Source organism: Peromyscus maniculatus, chromosome 14, assembly GCF_049852395.1.
Source record: "Peromyscus maniculatus bairdii isolate BWxNUB_F1_BW_parent chromosome 14, HU_Pman_BW_mat_3.1, whole genome shotgun sequence".
Classification (NCBI taxonomy): domain Eukaryota; kingdom Metazoa; phylum Chordata; class Mammalia; order Rodentia; family Cricetidae; genus Peromyscus; species Peromyscus maniculatus.
The window spans coordinates 29,358,054-29,374,170 of record NC_134865.1 but is presented as its reverse complement, the minus strand read 5'-3'; the positions used below and the strand labels follow the sequence as shown (position 1 = coordinate 29,374,170).

The following is a 16,117-nucleotide window of genomic DNA, read 5'->3' as shown; positions in this document are numbered from 1 at the left end:
TCAGCCTTTGGTTCATAGTTCATGTGTTTCCATTCATTTGGCTATTTTTTTTCAATAATTGAGTAAAACTGAAATTTATTATAAGCCACAGTCGTCCTAGGGACTTCATTCTTTCAATAACTAACTGATTCACTTAGCAATCAAACATGGAATATTTTCACCATGTCAGGAATTATGCTTTAAGTAAACTTTTAAGAATTTTCTACTTATCTTGAGCAGTACTCACTCATAGATACCAGGGAGAATGCAGGTAAGTGCCTTAAAGCCTTGATGTGGGAGAAGAAGTCACATAAAACACCCAACTTCAGCCCTTGATTGTAGACAAATTGCTAAATGGTCTTATTAAATAAAAAACCCTGGAGTCAGATATCTGGGTTAAAACCTGAGAGATCAGAGGAATAGGAAAAGTCACAGGCCAACCTTACCTTACTGACCCTCAGCTTCCAAAGAGACCTACTTCCTGTATACCCACACCTATATGCCTCTGTTCTGCTATCTCATTTCCTCTCTCTGTCCAGCCACATCACTTCCTTTTCCTGCTCAGCTCTGTCACTTCCTGTCTATCTGTACAGACCTCCAGATCTTTATGGTTAACTAGTGTTGGAATTTAAGGCATGTGTCACCATGCCTGGCTCTGTTCCCAGTGTGGCTTTGAACTCACAGAGATCCAGACAGATCCCTACCTCCAGAATGCTAGGATTAAAGGAGTGTGCTACCATTTCCTGACTTTCTGACTTCTATGTTTACTATACTGGCTGGTTTTTTCCTCTGATCATCAGATAAACTTTATTGGGGGACACAGATAAAATATCACCACACTTTATTGCTAGCAAGGACAGGGATGCTTCTAGAAAGTATTTCAGGCACTGAGCAGTAAACAGATCAGTTGAAAGGTAAGGGAATGAGTATTATTTTGGCTGAATCAACAACCAGGGAGTCTGCATGGGTCTGACCTAAGCCCGCTGCATATATGTTATGAACATGGTTGTGTAGCTTGGTCTTCTTGTGGGACTCCTAACAGTGGGAGCAGAGGCTGTCTCTGACTATGTTGCCTGCTTTGGGGACTGTTTTCCTCCTATTGGGTTACCTTGTCCAGCCTTAATATGATGGGAGGTGCTCATTGTCTTATTGCAGCCTGATATGCCATGTTTGGTTGATACCCCTGGGAGGCTTGCTCTTTTTTGAAGGGAAATGGAGGAAAAGTGAATCTGGAAAAGAGGGGAGGTCAGGGGGAAAGGACAGGGAGGAAATGGGGGGGGGGATTGAAGTTGGGATGTAATATATGAGAGAAGAATAACATAAAAAGAAAAGAAAAAATGAAATCATGTCATTGCAGGAAAAGGCTGGAGGTGAAAATTATTGTTTTTTTGTTTTATTTAAAAGTGTGTGTGTGTGTGTTCTTTTTTCCATTTTACAAACCAACCACAGTTCTCCCTCCCTCCCCTCCTCCTCCTACTCCCCCTCCACCTTCTCCCCTCCCCCTCCCCATCCCCACCCCATCTACTCCTCAGAGAGGGTAAGGCCTCCCATCAGGAGTCAACAAAGTCTGGCATATCAAGTTGAGGCAGGACCAAGCCCCTCCCCCCTGTATCAAGGCTGAGCAAGGTGTCCCTCCATAGGGAATGGGCTCCAAAAAGCCAGTTCATGCACTAGGGATAAATCCTGGTCCCACTACTACTAGTGGCCCCACATACTGCCCAAGCCACACAACTGTCACCCACATTCAGGTGGAAATCATTGTTAACTGAAATAAGTCAGATGCAAAAAAAACCAAACCAAACCAACCAAACAAACAAATGTGGTGGGTGGCTGTTTGAGCCACGCCCTGAAGCAATGTCCCCAGTGGGGCAGCTGTAACTGTTTCACCTGCTATGACCTTGAGGCACCTGGCCCTGGGGCGTGGCCACCGGGAACCCTTAAGACTTGGGATGCACTTACGCCCTCTCTCTTGGCTACCTCATGGTTTTGGATGCTGAGATCTCGGACCAAGCCATTCAGCGTGGGACATAGCTCAGTTTTCCCGGATCCTACAACAAATCTCCTGTGGTTGTGAGTTTACCCCCAAATAAATTCCTATTATTGTTAAACAGACTCTGTGGATTAATCCCATTAAACAAACAAACAAAAACCCCCAAATGTCATATATTTTCTCTCACATCTAAAATCTTTTTTTTAAAAATGTAAGAGGGGGATCCTAGGGAAGATGGGGTGTTAGAATTCTGCCCTCACTCCTGCTACATGACTGCACATGTGCAGTTCAGGAGTTAAGCAAAAGGTCTTGCGTCTTACATCATTAGGGTACACTGGCGACCATGTGCGTGCGGCTGCGTGGTGTAGCTCCATACCGGGAGCCCTAAAAAGCCGGACACAGACCCCCCCTTCTCTGCTCCCCCCCATCTTTCTCTCTGCCCTCCGCACGTGCTCCTTCCCAGGCCTGGTTCTCTTGTACCCCACTCTCTCTTCCTCCTAATAAAGCTCTCTGTAACGAGGTAGTCATGGCCGTGGCTGGTGACTTTTCCACGTGGTAACCAGTGCCACCACCAGCACCATTTATCTTTCATGGGGACCGGGGGAAATGGTGATGGCAACTGGACAAATATGATCGAAATCTGTCACGTGTGTATGTGAATTGTCACAATGAATCCCACTGTTTTAGACTAACAAAAATAAAGAGGATGGAGAAAGTGGGGTCAACCACAGACGAGCCCATGATGTCTGCCACCACTTCTGCGCTTAGCAGCAGAGTTCGGAACTTGTGAGAGGAGTGTGTGGATGTAAGTCCAACTTACCATCTGGCTCTCATCTCCTTTAAAATGTTAAAAACTTGTGTATTAGTCTGTTTTGTCTCTTTTTCTCTAATTCTTTATTCTGAAAACTGTATTCATAAGAATTCATGCAAATGTTTCTGGGCAGCCCAGCGCAAATTTTCAACATTTGACTAATTGTGAAGATGACTCAAGAATGCCACCCAGACAACTGATTAGATGGCAATTCTTAGCATCTCTCTGGGGCAGAGAGACCTCACAAGGGAATGGGACTGTTTGATTTACACAGGGAAAGATGCTGCTAACCCCACTGGTTGAGACTAAGACCACTACCACATTTTTTTGAGCCAAATTTGAAGCAAGCTTTAATTAAATACTGGCCAAGGTGATGGACTCTGGCCAGGGCCATTCTGGGATTCCCAGAAAATGGCGAGTTATATTTTGCAGAGGGTTTTAAAGACAAATCCACAAGAATAAGTATTTCCCATTAGGTCCAATCAGGAGCAAGCCTATATCCTGACATACTTCCTGCCTATGTACCTCCTGCCTACATCCAATCAGGGGCAAGCATACATCCTGATGCATTTCCTGCCTGCATACTTCCCACCTACATGTGATCAAGCATCTCTACGGCAATTTGGTCAAACAAACTTGTTTACAGGAGCAAAAACATGTGGCTTGTTTCCTTATATGAACAACAGCCTTCAGCATTTTGGGAACTATCTGTCTTTGGGCAAGGAGTTTACAGTATAGAGGTATTTTTGTTTTATGGCTCTCATAGGCACAGTAGTTAAACTTAAAACATAACTTTAGCTCTCACAATGCCAGACCTGCATATACACAAAGGTCTGAATAGTCTGCATAACTTTTTAGGACCTTGAATTTGAAAAGCTCAGAGTAAGCAGAAGTTTGGGTGTTGAATTTAATGATAAGACATTTGCTGGATTCCTGGTTTCCTATCTTTGAACACAGTGCAGTCCTTGTGGGGAAATGCACTGGGTATTTTTTTATTTTTTCTAACTAATATTAGCAGATTTGTTGTTGTTGTTTGTTTGGGGTTTTTGAAGCAGAGTCTCACAATACAGCCTCAGCTGGCCTGTAACTCACAGAAATCTGCCTTTTAGCAGGTTCTTAAGAGTCTCTATTCTTAAATGAGCTTGTGTTTGAATTGTAGACTACAGGATTCAGTGGAGGTCAAATACCAACCCTGTAGTAGGTATTTCCTGCACTCCTCTTCAGTCTCACAAGCTGCCAGTCAGTCCCCCTTACTGTAAACACTTCCAGACCCTTGAAGACTGTAGCAAAGAAGCAAATCGTATTTCTAGCCATATTTTGGGTAGCATCTCCAGACTTCCTCAGCAGACACTGACTGGAATATAAATGTGAATGGCGTTTGCATAAGAAGAACCTTCTCTGGCTCTTATTGCCAAACCTGGGTAGGGGATGGGGGTGGGGGTGGAGGTGTCAAGGCCTGAGAACATCATGTGAAAAAAAATCAAAGCGTATTTCAGTTCTTGATGAAATTATCCAGCATTTTGGGAAAAGTCAATTTGCATAACAGTTGGCGGCTTACCTCCCAGTGTTAAACCTATCTTCCCTACCCTGGCTTTGTGGATCCCTTAATCAGGTTTCCTGCCTTTTCTAGAAGGCAGCCTAATTGCTGATGTCCTGCAGAAACCCCTCACGGAGAAAGGGATTTAATTTGTTACTTAGTCCCATGTTTTTATGGAGTCTGGTCAAACATCATCACTCGCCTCAGCATTTTGTCAGCCTCATCACTGTACCTTTTAGAATTCCTCCTTTGATTTGATCTGACTTCTGTTTCTCTAATGCTTCTTTTATAACTTTGGTTTCATTTGTTTACTTTTCTGACCCAGAATGCCCTTTTCTGCCAGAGGGAAAAAAATCTCATCATCACTATAAGAAGTATTGATTACTAGCCCGCAGGGTACATGTCACTGTTCCTGGTGCTTTGGGGGTTGGCCAGGTTCCATTAACTTCCCTCCCTGATACAGTCAAAGTGCAGCCCAGTGACAGCAAAAAGCCCGCTCTGTCATTCCTTGCATCTGGAGACCATGGAAACCGGTGTTCCGAAGGATAGACCACTCGAATGATTCTCCCAAACCATTTAATCATGAAGGTATTCAAGCCTCCGTACGGCACCCCGACCTTCCACCTTGTTTCTCGCCAGCACAGCTTTCTCTGCCGTCTCCCCTTCCCCCTTGTGGCCCCCATCAGCCCTTTTCGCAGTAGCAGGTTGAGTGTAAGCAGTGGACTATTATTTGACATCCTTCTTTTTATGAAATCGAATTTCTTTTGATAAATGTCAGAAGGGGACACACATTCTTCAGTCAAATGAGCTGAGCCTGGAGCAGATCTGTCACTGTTCCCGCACCAGCCAGCCCTTCTGGTTCTGACAAATACCGGATGTCCTGAGCTTGTCTGTCCTTGGCGACCTTAAGGAAACAGAAAGGTGATCCCATCCTCTCTGACTGCGGCACTGTGAACTGTCGCAGACAGCACGTTAGAAATGATTAAAATGGATACACACTTTCCCTGGGATCCTGTCCTTTTTGGGCAAATATGCAGAAGGATGGTAGGACAAAAGCAGGGCGTATGTTGTGTTTATGCTACACACAGAGGTTTTCATTTTCGTTTTGAAACTTTTCTCACAAGATTTATTTTCATTATGTGTACAAGTGTGGGTGCATATGCCCAAGGAGTCCAGAAGGTGTGCGGCCTCTTGGAACTAGAGTTACAGGCAGCTTTGAACTGCCTGATGAGGTTCTAGGAGTGAAACTCAGATCCTCGGTAAGAGCAGTGCACACTCTTAAGCACTGAGCCATGTCTCCAGCCCTAGTTTGAAACGTAATGCTATGAAACTCCATAAAGCTTTGTGGTATCCCAATACAGAGACTGATTTCAAAATAGTCAAGTCTTCAACATTGATTCTTCAGTGATACGAATTGTACACAAGAAAAATTCATCTGAGATAACCTTGTTCCATGATGAGTGGACCCATCTCTCCCTAAGGACATATTACTATTAGTTATTCCCATGTCACAGTTGCCCTAAAAAGCAGGAAATCAAAGTCAGAACAGAAGGTGTGCAGTTAGAATTGCTCCCTCGATACCATAGAAACAGAAGGCCCCAGGAGCAGAGGTGTTAGCATATGCTCGAGGATTTAGCCCCAGGAATGACAGGGAGCCATTCTTTCCTGGGTTTGCTTGAAAATCTATTGTTACTACATCTTGGCTTTCTTTAACTCTGAACCAGAAGCTTCAATGGTAGGTACATAAGAAAGACTTCAGCTGAACTTTAACAAGTAAAATGGATCACTCATCAACTTATTCCTTTAACAGACTGTTACTAGTCTCTAGTGTATACTGTAGCTGAAATTTCCCTGTGTCCTATGCAGTAGGTAGCCACTCAGACCCAAGTAAACACGCAGAGGCTTATATTGATAAAACTGCTCAGCCATTAGCTCAGGCTTCCTACTGACTAGCTCTTACACTTAAACTCAGCCCATTTTTGTTAATCTATATGTCGCCATGCTTTCTGTGGCTTTACTTGTGTGTGCCATTACATGCTGCTCCTTGGACAGTGAACTGGTATCTCCTGACTCAGCCTTCCTCTTCCCAGAACTCTCCTTGTCTGCTTATCCTGCCTATACTTTCTGCCTGGCTACTGGCCAATCAGCATTTTATTAAACCAATGTACAAAAGCATTGTTCCACAGCAGTATACAGGTCTGTGTAAAGTATGGGGTGGAGGAGAACTCAATGGACAAGGCTCTTACTCTAATATGATTCATTTGCCACAAACAAGTAATTTTAATTTTTTTTTGAGACAGAGTCTTTCTATAGTCCTGGCTGTTTAGGAAATCATTATGAAGACCAGGAAGACCTTGAAATCACAGAGATCTACCTGCCTCTGCCTTATGACTGCTGGGATTAAAGGTGTGTTTTTTGAGGGTGGAACCTACATGAGTGAGATTAGTGCCTGTATAACAGGAGGCACCAGAGAAACAAAATCCCTGCATGCAAAGACATAGCAAGAAGGAGGCTGCCTCGAATAAGCTGGATAACACTGACTCTGCTGCCATTGTGACCTTGGATACTTTACAGTCTTCAGAGCTATGAGAAATAGATGTTTGTTGTCTTAGCCACCCATATAATATTATTCTGACTTGACTAAGACAAGAGGATTACTATATTCTACATTATGATAAGGGAACAGAGTCATGGTCACAGACAGGTTCACCAATTTGCCTATGGTCACAAAGCTCATAAAAAGTATAACTGGGATTTCTCCAGGGCATCCTAGCACTAGAGTCTGTGCTCTTAACCACTATTGTTACTGCAATGCACCAGACAGCTGTCAAATAAATTAATTAACTGCTGACTGTCATGCTAGATGGTTGATATGAAAATAACATTAAGGACCTCACAATTTGGAGGGGGAGACCAAAGGATAATGACAATGCAGTGGGATAAATGTAAGACCAATATGAACAAATTATATTAGGAGCACCAAGAAAAGAGCAACACTGTACTCTGGGCTTATTGTTTTCTTATTAAAAACAAACACTAATAGAGACAGAAATCCACAGTGCAGTTTAGAAAGTGTTACTAAATCTGCTACTGAGGCAAATGGGAAATCAAATTGCCGCTAATGACTCTTTCCAAACGTAGTTTCTGGACATTCATTGGCCCTTGTAGACTAACTTCATTAGCCCTCAACGATGCTAACTCTTCTTCTATTGTTTCCAAATGGGCATGGAACCTCGGTTTTGTAAAGGAAATGAAAGTGTTGAATTGGTCGACTAAACCTATAATTAAACTCTTTTATTAGTTATTGATGAAATCTGCCTCCCCTTCCCTTTGATGTCTTTATTCTTCCTTTCATTTCTCAGTTCTAAATTCTTTATCCTCATTCTTTCTCAGCACCCCCAACCTCATGTCTCCCAGTCAACATATTCAACCCATTGTGTCAATATCATGGGAAGGTGTGATACCATGAGTACCGCAGCTGACATCCCCGTAATAAATGACAGGTTAACAAGAAAAAAACATAACCGGTGTATGTGACAGCACAGAAGCCTTATGAAGATATAAAGGCCCCGGGGAAAGATGGTTCAATGTTTAGGTTTGTTGAAGAACGGTCAGCTGTGTAGAAATGTGTTCCGACAAATGTATGGTCAAATGGAAAGAGCCGTTGGAGAATCCAGAATGCCTATCTTTTCAAGGTCTGTCTGGCCTCTCTGTGTAGCTCTAACACTTCCTCCTGGATATGGGAAGAACCAAAAATTAGACCAGACACACAGGGATTATGATAGAAATAGAGGTAGTTATTAAATAATAGACAGGCATTCCCTCCAGGCAGTCATGGCACATGCCTTTAATCCCAGCACTTGAGATGCAGAGGCAGGTGGATCTCTGTGAGTTCGAGGCCAGCCTGGTCTACAAAGCTAGTTCCAGAACAGGCTCCAAAGCTACACAGAAAAACCCTGTCTTGAAAAAACAAAAAACAAACAAAAAAGAGAGAGAGAGAGAGAGAGAGAGAGAGAGAGAGAGAGAGAGAGAGAGAAAGAAAGAAAGAAAGAAAGAAAGAAAGAAAGAAAGAAAGAAAGAAAGAAAGAAAGAAAGAAAGGAAGAAAGAAAAGAAAAGGCATTCCCAAGAATGGTAATGGGCCAGAGAACTGGGACAGGGCTGCCTCTAAAGAGCCATTGTGTGTTGGGGACAGAAGTAGGGGGCAGCATCTTGACCTTATAAGGTCATTTATGTAGCATTGACTTTCTCAGATGAAGCATCTACCTCTGGTGGTAGGGGTTGCCAGCCTTCCTCTGGCAAGCGGCTTCTTTCGTATGTTAATTGCTCTCTCCTGCCACACCAGCATGGAAAAAGGAGAAGTAAAGGAAGCCATGGGCCAGTGAGATGGCTCAGAGGGTAACGGTGCCTATGCCAAGCCTGGTGAGCTGAGTTCAGTCCTCCAAACCCAAGCGGTGGGAGGAGAGAACTGACTCCTACAAACTGTCCTTTGACTTCCATGTGCATGACACTTGAGAGCTTGTGTGCACACATACAAACACACGGTGAATGAAAATTAGTGAAAACAGAAAAAGAGAAATCAGCCTCAGAAGAGCCATGTTCATTCCCATTCCCGCGGGAGGCTCCTTCCTTGGGTCTTTAGCTAATTCTTGGTTTGTGGTAAAATGTCCTCAATCTCTACCTCCATGTGGACATGGCCTTTTATCTCTATGTCTGTCTATTACAGCAAAGACACTTTCCTTACCCAAACTCCAACTGGGCTCCTCTGAGCTTTCTGCAGAGCTAGGCTTTGCACTTGCTCTATAAAGACACCAGGGGACTTTCAGCACAGATGAGTCTATACCCTCTTTCCTCTCCTCTACCCTTTTTAAAAGACTGAACGAACACCAGCTGAGTCTCAGCAACTCCAGGTGTCATAACGACTCCAGTCTCTTGTCCTGTCTTGAGAGTGAACGACTGTTAAAAGAATACTGTCTGTTTCAGCTGACACCTGAGAATGGGGGCCCTATAATCCAGTCTATGTTGGAGGGTAGGGGGCTACCTTTGACTAGGGCCAGTTAGAAAGCCCAGATGAACCAATCCCACGAACTCATTCTCTGCTCTAGCCAGGAGTTTCTCGATCCCGTCTGACCCACAGCTGCTTATAAAGTGATGACTCAGAGCTTATATTAATTACAAACAATATGGCCTATGGCTCAAGCTTTTCGTTAGCTAGCTCTTTCATCTTAAACTAACCCATTCCTATCAATCTGTATGTTGCCACGTGGCCGTGGCATTGCTGGTCTGCTGGCATCTTGCTCCTTCGGCGGCGGGCGGGCTCTCATCTCTCCCGACTCCTCCCTTCTTCTCTCTGTATCTCTGCTTGGATTTCCCACCCGGCTGTAAGCTTTCTTGCCATAGCCCCAAACAGCTTTTATTATTATCCAATGGGAGCCGCACATATTCACAGCATACAGAAAGACATCCCACAGCAAACCAGTTCTGGGTTTGTGCATGTTTGACACTTGTAAGGACACCCCTTGGGTTAGTGTTCATCCTAATTCAGTATGACTTCATCCTGTAGCCTGCGTGTCTGGGAAGAGTGAGGCTGTCAAAAGAGACACTTGCATCCCTCACTCTGACAACCTAGGCTATCAAAACAAGACACCTCAAGAATTAGAATTTCCCCTAAGAATTTCATGGTGGGATAACAAAAAAGCGGAAGCTTGGTACTAGCCCGAGGGGGGACTTGCCTCCCAGTAAAAAGGAGCAAAGGACTTTCACACAGCACTGACAACTTGTCAGACCATCGTGCAGGAGACATTGGAGGTAGGCAATACAGGTGGGACCACAGCATGAACGGGGTTGCTGAACGGTGCATCCCTCACCTTCTCTTTCACATTACGCTCAGGTTAGGGCACTGAACATGGAGTTGGGGGGATTGCTAGGTCTCTTTGTTCTTCTTTCTAATCTACTGTGGTCACAGTGAATCAATCTGCTTTTCAGTATAACTGGTTTATTTAATTGGCTTATTAAGGACGGGTGGCCAAACGTAGCTTATTGAAGATGTCACAGCCCAGGCTCTGATACTTAGTAACTGATAACAATCATAATCCTAATTTATCTAGATACAGTTTTCCTTTTCTAATACACGAACTCAATCCATTTATTCCATTTCAAAAGGGACACTACTTGCCAATGAAACAAGCTGAAACTTAATTGTGCCCCCATCAAATCTTTCTTGGCAAAAACAGGCAGTAGGGCTAGAGAGTGTACCTCTGAGGTAGAACCTGCGTTTAGAATGCACAAGGTCCTGGGTTTAACCACCAGCACTCAAAACAAAACACCAACAGTGGACATCTATTTAGGTGGAAATGTGTTTGTTTTTAGGATGTCCACAGATACGTTTTTACCACAGCACCATTGTCCACAACAATGCAGTTGACTATCTGCATGGCAGAATATTTCCAATTTGCTGTTGACCTCAGTTCTTCCACCAAGGTACTGATAGACACTGTTACAGTGGGGGTGGGGGGCATGTACAAGTGTGTAGGAGCACTTGCCTGTGTGTGCACATGTGAGGCCAGAGGTCAATGATGAGTGTCTTCTTTTTATCATTCTCTACTACATGTTTTTTTGTTTTTCTTTTAGATAGGGTCTCTCATTGAACCTGATCTCACAGTTTTATCTAAACCTGCTATCCAGCACGTCCCTAGGATCAACCTTCCTTCCCCACAATGCTCTGGTTACAGATGTGCCACTGTGTCCAGCTTTTACCTGTGTGTTGGGGATCCAAACCCAAGTCTCCATTCTTATTGGATGAGCACTTTACTCATGGAGCCATTGCCCCAGCCTGGACCCTGTTTTAATATTCTGGTTATCCAGTTTTAGATCACAGAGGCTGACCCGCTAGAAGGGATCAGCCACACCTTATATCTTATATAGTACCTTCTCTAAGTTGCTTAACTCCTAGCATGTACCAGCACCATGGTAGGACAGGATAATAGAATTAGCTTCCCATATTAAGGCCTTATATCTTATCTACTTCCTCCCCTAATACTGTAAACTCAGCTCTCTACTCTAAACTCAGAGACCTCGCCTGTCTAAGCTCAGAGACACTTCACCTCTAACATCTATAAAAGTAAGAAACTTCCTTTCTTCTTTGAGTTGCTGTTGGATCTCCGATTCCAGCTTCCCCAGCTCTGAGTGGCCAGAATTAATAAAGTTGATTACCTGAAATATATCTCAGCTCCTCTCAATAGTGAACGAACACTTCCCTTCCTCATTTAACAGACAGGAGGTTTGGAAGAACGCTCTTCAGTCCATTGCAATCATTATCCAATTAGTTACTGCAGCAAGCTCTATTGATTACCCACTGAACGGCCAGTGTCTATGTATTACTTGATAATAATTGTCTTCCCAGGACAATGTGAATCGCCTCCGGAGCTGCGGGCCACGGTGAGTCAAAGGTAACGGAAATGTTACTGATCGTCAGAGCCTGGGCTGGGTGTCTCTAGGTTCAGTTCCAAAGAACTGAAGATAAGGGCTCACACAGATTGGCAGAGGTAACCAGGTAGCTTTGTTTGGGGACAGTGGCAGTACAAATCAGAGAGGGACACCCTGTCAAGGTTGTCAGTGAGCCACACGACTGGGAATACTCAAGGGCTTCAGTAAAGGTTTGGGGCTTCCTTTTATGGTGTTTGAGAGAAAGAGAAATTTGAAGTGTAGCATAGGAAAAGTCTCAATTTTAATGAATAGATTATATCATGTAATTTTTTCTACTGTGCATATCCTTTCCCATAATGCATTTGATTTTGTTCATATGCATGTCCAATTATACATTACCATATAGGTAAATCTCTCTAAAAGTTTGAGGATATAGTTTTGTCCTACTGTAACCCAAACTGGTTTAGGCCTGATCAATACTTCTATTCTTCATACCCAGGTACTCTTGAGAAGAAACTGTCTGCCTTTCATTGTTACTAAGGATGGAGACATCTACACTATTTCTCAGAATTGGGAGTACAGAACATGTAGCAGCAGGTGGATGTTTGAGGGGGTTCTGAGGTCGCTAGGTGCATTATTTGACAAAGAGTTCATAGAATCTGCAGGTAAAGGTGTTAAGCTGCCAAATGCATGTTATAAAAGGGAGGTGTGCATAACCCAATCCAAATGGGTTCTCCACATTTCCCTGTGCTTGCACATCTTAGAGACACTTGTCCTGCCCTCTTTATCAGCCTCTACTGCTGTAAAGGACGGCCATGTGACCCAGTTCTGGCCAATCATATCTAAAATAGTCTCTGGAGGAGGTCATTTGCCTGTAAGAGAGAAAAGCCTAGAGAACTGAGAAATATTGCAGCTGATAATGGTAAGCTTTTGAACAGACAGGAGCCCCGAGCATCTGTACGCTAAGGCCCTTTCAGCAGAAATTCTCCTTCATGCATCCAAATGCTTCTCTGATCGATCCACTCACCAGGTTCAGTTACCTTTTCCTTTTTTGAAAAGCATTTCCTATTTATGGCTTCTGTTCTGTTCGATCAAGTATCCATCATTTCTCACTAGACAATTAAAACATTCTAATTAGCCTCCCTGCTTCATTCTGGCCCCATCTATTCCCCCTGGGCCCACCAGAGTAATTGTTCTGAAACACAGTTCATGCCCTCTGCTCAGCAGCTTTCCTCAGCTCCCAATTACTTCGAGAAGAAAGTCTAAACTTGTTAGTACTAATGAGCTGGCCTCAATCTATTTCTTCTGGTCTCATTTACTTTTATGTCCCTCATGTATTCTATACTTTGCACCACAAAATTATGAAATGGGAGAAATGAGAGTTCTTGGGTATGGTGGAGGCTTCCTAGACGCAGGTGTGCATGCTTCGCACAGCTAAGGTGCAGGGTAAATCAAGAGCCACAGCTACCCCAAGCTAGTACCGTAGTGTCCTTTGGCTCACAACTTCAACAATGAATTTCATAAACAGAAGAAGAGTGAATTTAGACTAGAGTTGGGCAAAGATAGCCATCATTGGAAGGATAAGTTTACGAAGCATTTTTAATTATAGAATTATATATGAGCATGCAAAAGAAAGACAAAAGACAAGGCAGATCCCAGAAAATGGGGTGCTCTCAATTTGCTAGACTAGGGTCACTTTTTATAGGACTTATGGAAAGACTGCAGCGAGATATGGTGCAATAAGCTGGTCATCCCATTAAGCCCATCCATGAAGTGCCCAGGGGCGTCTTAGTTTTGGTCAAATCCTCATCTGTAGCTTCCAGGCAGTGGGGCTCATTTGGGTTGAGTAAAAGGAGAAGACAGATAACAAGAAATCAGAGCAGGAACCAAACTAACTTCTGACATTTCTGGCCTCCAGTCAGGACAGAACCAAGGCCACATCTCGCTTCTGGACACGAACCAGGATGCACCCTTGACCTGCGGATGCAGATCCCATCCCCCTCCCCTGTTTTCATCAACTACATCTCTGTTGACTGTTCCTCTGTACTTTCCCATCTCAGCATCTCTGATCAGTCGGAAATTTTGTGGTAATCCTGTTTATCTCCAGGAAGCTTGACCCTGTGTGACCTCTGCCAGGAAGGCTTTTGCAAGTACCCAGGAGGCATTAATGGAATGGAAAAAAGAAACAAAAATAAAGGAAAGGACATGACTGCTCCCAGGTATGGCGGAAGAGAAGGCTTGTTGTGGATACGTGGGGGATCATAGCCAGAGGCAGAGACTTCTGGGAGAGTCCAGGGTGGACCTGACCAGACTGAGCTGGGCCGTGTGGGGAAAAGGGCATCAAGTTCAGCAGCCAAGGGGGCAAAGGTGCAAAAAGGTCAGGTAACCAAAATGTGTGGATTATACAGGGGGAAGGGCAGCCCAGCCCCGGGGTGGAGAGTTCCGGGTAGACGGCCGTGAATGCCAGCCATAAACTGTAACAGGTAGAGACTGTGAGATGCTGGGAGAACCTGGAGGTCAGGAAGCACAGTTACCTGAATGAAAATGGGCACAGTAAAGAAACCAAAATTGCCACTCTGGATGAAAAGGGAAAAGGTTATTCCAAACTGCCATGGTTGTCACTGGGAAAGCAAGGAGAAATGACGGGAAAGATACAGGAGAAGGGGGCTTGGGATTTGGGGTGGGGCTCCTCTTGCCAGAGATAGGGAGAATGACCCCCCCTCCTTTTTTTTTTTAAGCAAATAGGAACTTCCTTCAAGCCCCCAAGGGAGTGATAGCTTTTGCCTAAATGTCCGACCTTGGGAAAAATAATTTCTTGAGGAACCAGACATTAACAAAAGACTTTAAAAGTCTTAAAAAGTACTGATTGGATACAATTTGATAAGAACTCTTTTATCAAGAAAACAAGAGAGCCTGGCAGAGGCGAGGCCAGCCAAGTCTCCTGAGGGAGTTCCAGGAATGCCAGGGCCACACAAAGAAACCCTATCTCAAAAAACAACAACAACAACAAAAAAAAAAAGCAGAAAAAAACGAAAGAAAAAGAAAAGAGTGCTGGGCAGTGGTTGTGCACGCCTTTAATCCCAGCACTTGGGAGGCAGAGCCAAGCAGATCTCTGTGAGTTCGAGGCCAGCCTGGGCTACAGAGTGAGTTCCAGGAAAGGAGCAAAGCTACACAGAGAAACCCTGTCTTGAAAAAAAAAAAAATTAAAATTAGAAAAGAGTGTTAAGACATTGTGTATCACAAGGTCAACATCACAGTTTTCTGAATGATCTCCATTAACAAGTGTTTGTTCTAGAATATTAAATGCTATCAAAGAAGACAAAGAACTGAAAATTGGGACTGGAGAGATGGCTCAGAGGTTAAGAGCACTGCCTGTTCTTCCAGAGGTCCTGAGTTCAATTCCCAGCAACCCATGATGGCTCACAACCATCAGTAATGAGATCTGATGCCTTCTTCTGGAGTGCAGGCATGCAGAAAGAATACTGTATACATAGCAAATGACTAAATATTAAAAAAATACCCTCACTGACTCTTCCTTATGATTTAAAAAAACAAAAAACCTGTAAATTGATGAGGAAAAACAAACTACTTTCAAAATTGCTTCTTTTGTCCTTATTTGCTTAATCTACATTACTTTAAATTTTAAAAATGTTTAAGAAGTCATGTACATATTCCAGAACAGTTTGTGATAAAATAAACCATAATTACAGCTTACATAGTATGCTTAGCCTGTATAAAGAGGATCCCCCGCATAGCTTGTGGGTCTGTGGCACAGCTTCTGTGAGCACAGTACAAAGGCAGATGTTAATTAATTGGGCTCCAGGAGAACAAAGAATTCCTGATCAAATAAGCTTAGGAATGTCACTTACTAAATCCTGTTGTGGAGATCCAAAATGCACATTAGCATATTACAAACCATGAAGAGTCCCACAGTTTAAAAAAACAAAAAATCCATTTATCTTTGTTCAAAGATAAAACATGCATTTCCTTGTAATGAGGAAGAATTTCTTTCCCCTGGCACACCTATTAACAACTTCTTCCCCACAAAAGAAAATAAAATCATATAAAAATTAAATGATTTTCCTTTTATCTCGCATTAGAAAGGACTAAATGAAGGATTTGGGGAAAGTTGCCTTATTATTTTGAATTTTCTGCCTTACTTGCTTTTGAGTTGAGTGGGAAATTTTTCAAAAATGCAATTAACTAATTGACCTAATGAGAGAATTTTATTTCATTATTTATTTATTTTGGATTTTTAGACAGGGTTTCTTTGTGTAGCCCTGGCTGTCCTGGAACTCGCTCTGTAGCCCAGGCTGGCCTCAAACTCACAGAGATCCACCTGCCTCTGCCTCCCAAGTGCTGGGATCAAAACGGACA

At 43.4% G+C, this 16,117-nt stretch overlaps 1 long non-coding RNA gene across 1 annotated transcript; it reads left to right on the top strand.

Annotated features, from left to right (window-relative positions):
- Positions 1–2,549: 2,549 nt before the first annotated feature.
- LOC143268536 (uncharacterized) lies at positions 2,550–14,131 on the top strand. Its single transcript, XR_013044594.1, has 3 exons — positions 2,550–2,774; positions 6,618–6,723; positions 13,848–14,131. It is a non-coding gene; the product is annotated as an uncharacterized LOC143268536 (long non-coding RNA).
- Positions 14,132–16,117: the final 1,986 nt, after the last annotated feature.